Source organism: Ochlerotatus camptorhynchus, unplaced genomic scaffold, assembly GCF_037179485.1.
Source record: "Ochlerotatus camptorhynchus isolate MF236.1 unplaced genomic scaffold, CSIRO-AGI_Acam_v1.1 ptg000406l, whole genome shotgun sequence".
Lineage (NCBI taxonomy): Eukaryota > Metazoa > Arthropoda > Insecta > Diptera > Culicidae > Ochlerotatus > Ochlerotatus camptorhynchus.
The window spans coordinates 2,013,066-2,019,803 of record NW_027040892.1 but is presented as its reverse complement, the minus strand read 5'-3'; the positions used below and the strand labels follow the sequence as shown (position 1 = coordinate 2,019,803).

At 46.7% G+C, this 6,738-nt stretch overlaps 1 pseudogene; it reads right to left on the bottom strand.

Moving 5' to 3' along the window:
• Nucleotides 1-4,520: 4,520 nt before the first annotated feature.
• LOC135710912 (pickpocket protein 28-like) lies at nucleotides 4,521-6,231 on the bottom strand (annotated as a pseudogene).
• Nucleotides 6,232-6,738: the final 507 nt, after the last annotated feature.

Sequence of the window (6,738 nt, the reverse complement as noted above, 5' to 3'; positions counted from 1 at the left end):
ACCAACAGTTGGCTGCCGCTGCAGTACCCGGTCAAGCCTCCGGGCCATCGACGGATCCCCCTGCTCCGGGATTGGCCGGTACAACCGGTGAAGCTACAGACGATTCTCCGCTGTCAACGGATGAGATCGTCACACTGTTGGCCCAGGCCATCATCATCAAGCGCACCTGCGCAACAAGAACACAACAGCTCCAAGCTATCATCTCCTTCGTCGCCAATTATGGACCGTGAACCCATAAAGATCGCCAACTGGAACGCTCGCTCCGTAGGGGCGAAAAACATTGAGCTTGCAGACTTCCTCCGCAAGCACGACATCGACGTGGGCCTTCTCACCGAGACTCACCTCAAGACCGGTGACAGCTTCTGGCTGCCCGACCACAGCATTGTCCGGCTTGATCGCACCAGCTCCAGGGGGGGCGGTGTCGCAGTCATCATCAAGAAAGGCATCAAGTACTGCACCCTACCCCACTACCGCACTTCCATCATCGAGGCCGTTGGCATAGAGGTGGAAACATCGACCGGAAACGTCCGGTTCATCGCCGCCTACTGCCCCCGGCAATGTACCGTTAGCAATGGTACAGCACAGCAGTTCAAGAACGACCTTGCCATCATAACCCACACCAATGCCCGCTTTGTAATCGGAGGGGACCTGAACGCCCGGCACGAGGCCTGGCGGAACTACCAGCAGAACCAGAACGGCCGCCTGCTATTCGACCATTCCCAGCATGGTCTCTATTCCGTCTGGTTTCCGGACGAACCAACCTTCACATCACCGACGGGCAACCCATCGACGCTGGACCTGTTCTTGGCAAACACCAGATTAGCCAAGCCGGTTGCCGTCAACGACCTGAGTTCGGACCACCAACCGGTGCTGACCGAGCTGGGCTACAACGTGGCCCCTGCACCGTGCCAGCGGAAGGACTACCATCGAGTCAACTGGGTTCAGTTTCGACGCGTGGTCGACCGCCACATCGACGACAACCCACCGCTCGACACAGTGGAGGACATCGACCGGGCTCTGGAGGGTCTCCATCAAGCCATATCCGTGGCTGACGAAGAGTGCGTTCGACGAGTTCCTGTGAGGGGTAAGTTTCAAGCAATTGATTCCCACACCAAACTCTTGATTCGGCTCAGAAATGCTCGTAGACGCCAGTTTCAGCGGACTGGGGATCTGCAGCGTAAATACGAAATGGTCGATCTGAATCGGCAGATCGCTTCCAGAATGGTCTCAATCCGGAACGAGAGTTTCGGGCGGCTCGTTCAGAACCTGGACGACCGTTCCAGACCATTCTGGAAGGTTGCCAAGGTGCTGAAGTCTCACCCCAAGCCCATTCCACCACTTAGAGTCAATGACGAACGGCTTATCACCAACGAAGAGAAGGCCAATGCGATTGGGGAGTACATTGCCCAGTCGCATTTGCTTGGCTCTAAAATCCCAAGTCCACTCGAGAACCAGGTTGCGCAGTGCGTCCTGACGTTAGATGCCTCCCCTTGTGCCGTCCCTCCAGAAGAACGGATTACAGAGGAACAAATTTGCTCAGCGCTGAAATACAGTAAGAACATGAAGGCTCCCGGGTTTGACGGAATATTCAACCTAGCGTTGAAAAATCTCAGCCCGAGGGTGCACTCGCTGCTAGCTGCCACCTTCAACAGATGCTTGGAGCTGCACTACTTTCCAAGCATCTGGAAGGTGGCAAAAATCATCCCGATCCGCAAACCTGGGAAAGACCCTTCACTACCGTCAAGCTACAGACCGATTAGCCTGCTCTCAGCGCTGAGCAAGCTGTTCGAAAAATTGATCCTCAGCCGACTAAACAAGTTTGTGGAGGAACATGACATTCTTCTTCCGGAACAGTTCGGGTTCCGCAAGGGGCATTCCACCAATCATCAGCTAGTGCGGGTGATGAATAACATCCGAAGTAACAAAGCTGTATCCAAGTCCACAGCCATGGCCTTGTTAGACGTCGAAAAGGCGTTTGACAATGTCTGGCACGACGGACTTATATACAAGCTTTGTAACTCTAACTTTCCACCATACCTTGTGAAAATCACCCGTAACTATCTCCAGCAAAGGTCGTTCAGGGTGTCGTTGAATAGTTCCCTTTCGGGACAATTTCCGATCCCAGCAGGTGTTCCGCAAGGGAGTCTGCTGGGACCACTGATTTACAGCATCTACACGTCGGACATCCCTCCTCTAGGAGACGGTTGCGTGTTCTTTCTGTTTGCAGATGACACCGCGATAGCTGTCAAGGGTAGGATGCCTCGTGAAATTACGAACAAGCTCCAACGATGCCTTGACACCTTTACTGATTATGCCACCACGTGGAAAATCAAAATCAACGCCTCGAAAACCCAAGCGATCATGTTCCTTCACAGACAATCATTAAAACTTAAACCGTCTCCCTCCTGTACCGTAATAATGGATGGTACAAGGGTCGAGTGGTCCACTGATGTTACTTATCTCGGGATGTTGTTCGATGAGAAGCTCCTGTTCCGCTCGCACATAGAGAAAACCCTAGTTAAGTGCTCCGCCTTGGTTAGGTGTTTGTATCCGCTCATTTGCCGCAGATCCCGCCTCTCAAGGCAAAACAAACTGGCTGTTTACAAACAGATCATAGCCCCCGCGATCTTCTATGCCGCCCCGGTGTGGGAATCGTGCGCTCAGACCCACAGGAACAAAATCCAGGTTGCACAGAATAGAGTGTTGAGGATGATCCTAGATCGTCCATTCGACACAAGAATAGCAGACCTCCATCAAGAGGCAGAAATTCCCAAAGTAGATTCCAAAATTGATGATATGACAACCAAATTTATTCAAAAATGCAATCTTTCTGAACATGCTTTAATAAGCAATTTGTACATAGTAGGTTAAGTGTATATAGTAGAGTAGGTTAGTTTTAAGCTGTAAATAGTAGTATTAAGTAGTTTCTCTTCAAATTCTAAAAACAAAACAAACCAATCCCACCAAGGTGGTCGACCGTGTACTAAGTCTAGGACTAATTCTGTAAAACAAATTTTGAATTTTGCCCATACCTAAAGATGAAGAAAGCAATTAAATCACTTAGTAAAAATTTATATGGTAATCGTCCAAGTTAATCAAAAATAAAGATCATTTAAACTAACTTTAAACTTCCTCAACTTATTTTCGCTTCGGACGGCGGGTAAACAGGTAGCAGTAACAGCAGTAGGAAGGCGGTTCCTGTCAAGCGCGCAGCGTTCAAGTTTTGCACCTCGAACTTTGCGCGTCGTTCCCGTCAAGATCACTGGTTGCTGGTAGTGGCGTCGCCTTGATGGCGCAAGCGCTCCTTGCCTGAATGATAACTACAAATCTCGATTACTTTTCGAAAGGACATATCAGCTTTTGTAAACAACGCATTTTATCGTCGGTTTGGCATAGCTAATAGCTCGACCCACATACTAACACCACTATGGTATTGTTAGCACAGACAAACAGACATAACACATTGAATATTCATCACTGTAAAATATCGTCGCTAAAACATTACCGCCATCTGTTGAGTACACTGTGGTTGGTAGTACGCTGAACAGATGGCAGTAGTGTGTAAACGTCAAACGCAAGGCAATTGACTATGCGCGCCACAGGTGGCGGTACTACCAACTACGATACTTTTAAATTGACCGTTAAATGCTTGTTCTATGAACAACTTGCGAGTGTTATGTCTGTTTGTCTGTGGTGTTAGCATGCGTGGGTGAGCTACCAGTTACGCCAAATTGACGATCAAATGCGTTGTTAACAAAAGCTGATACATTCCTTCGAAAAAGTAATCGAGAAATACTTCTTGGGCTGTCTACCAATTGCCGAGTTTTTTATCGTGACATTTCGAAAGTTATTTTCAATGTTCGAAAATGCCGGAAATTGATCAGTTTTCAAACAGAACTCAACCACGGTTACCAAAATTTAACTTCTAGTCGGTCCGAAGTAACCACGCTCGTATAGCAGAGTCATTCGATAACTCATCTGTCACTTTTAACCACGAGATAAATTTAACTCACCCATTGCGACACAGCCTTGGAAGTAAAATTAGGGCCATCCATAAATTACGTGATAAGAACATTTTAGCTTGAAATCCCTCCATTTAGTTATCGATCCATTTAGTTACACACATGTATCGATATCGATACAAGATTTGTGTCCTAGAAATCTTGAAGTGATAGGGAATATCAGCCATCATGACGGTCATTTTTGAACGCTTCAATGAATCACCTGAAGAAAGCCTTACTCATATGTGATTGTAATTTAGGAACCAAATATAATAAAATATGTATTCGCATTTTTATGAGGTCCTGAATTTAACCAAGTATTACTAAGTAGGAAATACAAAATATGTATATAGGACCGAAAGCATAGGTTACTTCTATTGTATTTTAAATCAATATATAGAAAAATGCACGAGAATTTCACTACACAGCTTAACGTAGTCTACGTCAACCATGCGGTCGTTTTTTGTACACAACCACACCATTTTTTTTTATTGATCGCACTACTCAATAGAATCCCATTTACGATGTTGGTTGAACGGCCATGACAGCAGTTCCATCAGCACTCTGGTTGTGATAGGTCCGCAGCAGCTGGATCGGCCTCATCAGGCAGTAGTACAGCAGTTCGGCCAAACTGAGCAAACTAACCCCCATGCAGAGCCCCAACACTCCTCCGCAGTTGGCAATGAAGTCCGTCCAACCAAACAGTTCACTTCGCTTCAGGGCCAAGTACTGGACGTGCTTGAAGTAGATTCCCAACTTGGCAAAGTTGTTGCTGAAATTAAAGGAAGTTGTTTCGAGTGTTTCAAACCTCACCAAGATCTTACTTATTGACCCTCTCCAGAATATCGTCCGGAATTTGGGATTTGTATCGCAGCTGGAAAGACCTGGCATGATTGTACTTGGTCTGTGTCATTTCCGGATCGAAATCGACCGAGTTGCAAGCCGGTAAGCAGTAGCAGTGATCACTAGTTGCTGTTTTCTTCTGGATTCCCTCGGTTGCGATCAGCTGTTGAATTTCGTTCTCCGCTTGAATTGCACATTTCAGTTGGAAAGCTTCGCAGACTTTGGTACCCTTGGTATAAGGCATAGAAAAACGAACGCATCCGCAAAGATGTAGTGTGTGATTGGTGAGACATTCTAGTTCACAGTTAGCCTGATTGTAGATGGCGAAAAACTCCAGCTTGCGCTCATTACTGAAGAAGCACTGCCGTTTTTCGGGAGTATAACTACGGAGAGCATTGGAAATGGTTGTCACTTGGGGTTTGAGCGCCATGGTGACTTCGTGATTGTAGGTAAGACGAATGAACTTCCTGGATATGACCGGGTATTCAGCTGGAGAGTGGAGGAGGATTTTGAAACCTAACGCTTCTCGGCAGTGATACTCATCGTAGCTCTTGGGCATCTTTAGTTGCATGTAGAGCCCAGCTTCGAATCCGGAACCGAACACTCAACTCGGATAGGTTCGAAGTTCAGCGTTGGACTTGTAACCCTCATCCAACGACCAATTCGAATACGGATGTAGGCTACTGTAGTAATCGTAATTATCGTGCAAGTGGTCCTTGCGGAACATTTCTCGCTCTGGGATCAGGTTGAACGTGTAGCAGATGCCTTCGTCGGTTACGGTTTCTTTGAACGAATCCATGCAGGAGTAGATGCTCATACGGCATTGGATTAGCAAATCCTGGCTTCGTCCGGGACTGATTTCGTAGAGCTTATGAACGATGTCCTGCTTCAAGTGGTACTGTTTCAACAATTGCTGATAGCGATCATGCGAGTACATCCTATCACACACCTGCAGCAAACTCAGCATCGTTTGAATCCTAGAAGAATTTGTTCCAAATCAACATCACTTTCTCAAATGACAAACCATTCAATTTACACACTCCTCTTCACTGAGATCAACGGTTTCGTTCCCGAAAATCTGATCATACGCAGTGGTAAAATTTAAACACTCCGGACGAAACTTGCTCTCTGGGCAGATGGTGATGGCCGGGAACGGGATCTCCCAAACCGAGGTAGGTTCCTCGTTGAAGCTCAGGATGACCGGTTTGTGGTCCCACTTGTGGTAGATGTTCCCGATGAGACCCACACAGCCGTACAGCGACAGGACCAGCATCAAAATCCACCAGAACCGTTCCCAAAATGTTCGCTCGTGGGAACCGATGTATGATACTCCATGGATTGTGCTGCTGGAACAGTACTCGGCAAAGAGGTTCCGGATACCGGTGCGGATGTTGACTAATGGGTGTTTTCTTCGAAGCGGATTTGGATGCGTTGACGGGTACTTCGATGGTTGGACAGAGAAGTCCTGTGGGAGGGTATGAATGGATAAATTCAACAACACAGGGATATTGGATTTAACAAACCTTCAAATAAAACGGATACTGGTACGAGTGTATATCGTTGTACATCTTGTCCGTTCTAGTGTCAACAATGCAGTGACATCGATTTGGTTACTTTGTTACAAAGGCAATTGGTAGCATAATCTATCCGTTTGCTAATGAGATCTACTAATGGAACACGTGAGGATGGTTTTTGTTTCTGCTGCCTGCGCAGTTCATTACTTTGAATGGTGGCCTGCTAAGTATGTTGGGAAGTTTTTTAGCATCTAGATGATGTTATTCTTGATGCTTATTGGAATCGCTTGGTTGAAACTTTTCCGCAGAATTCCACAAATTTTATACCTTTCAAATAAGTCTTACCCATTCCACCGATCTTTCGTAGAATTTGATATTCT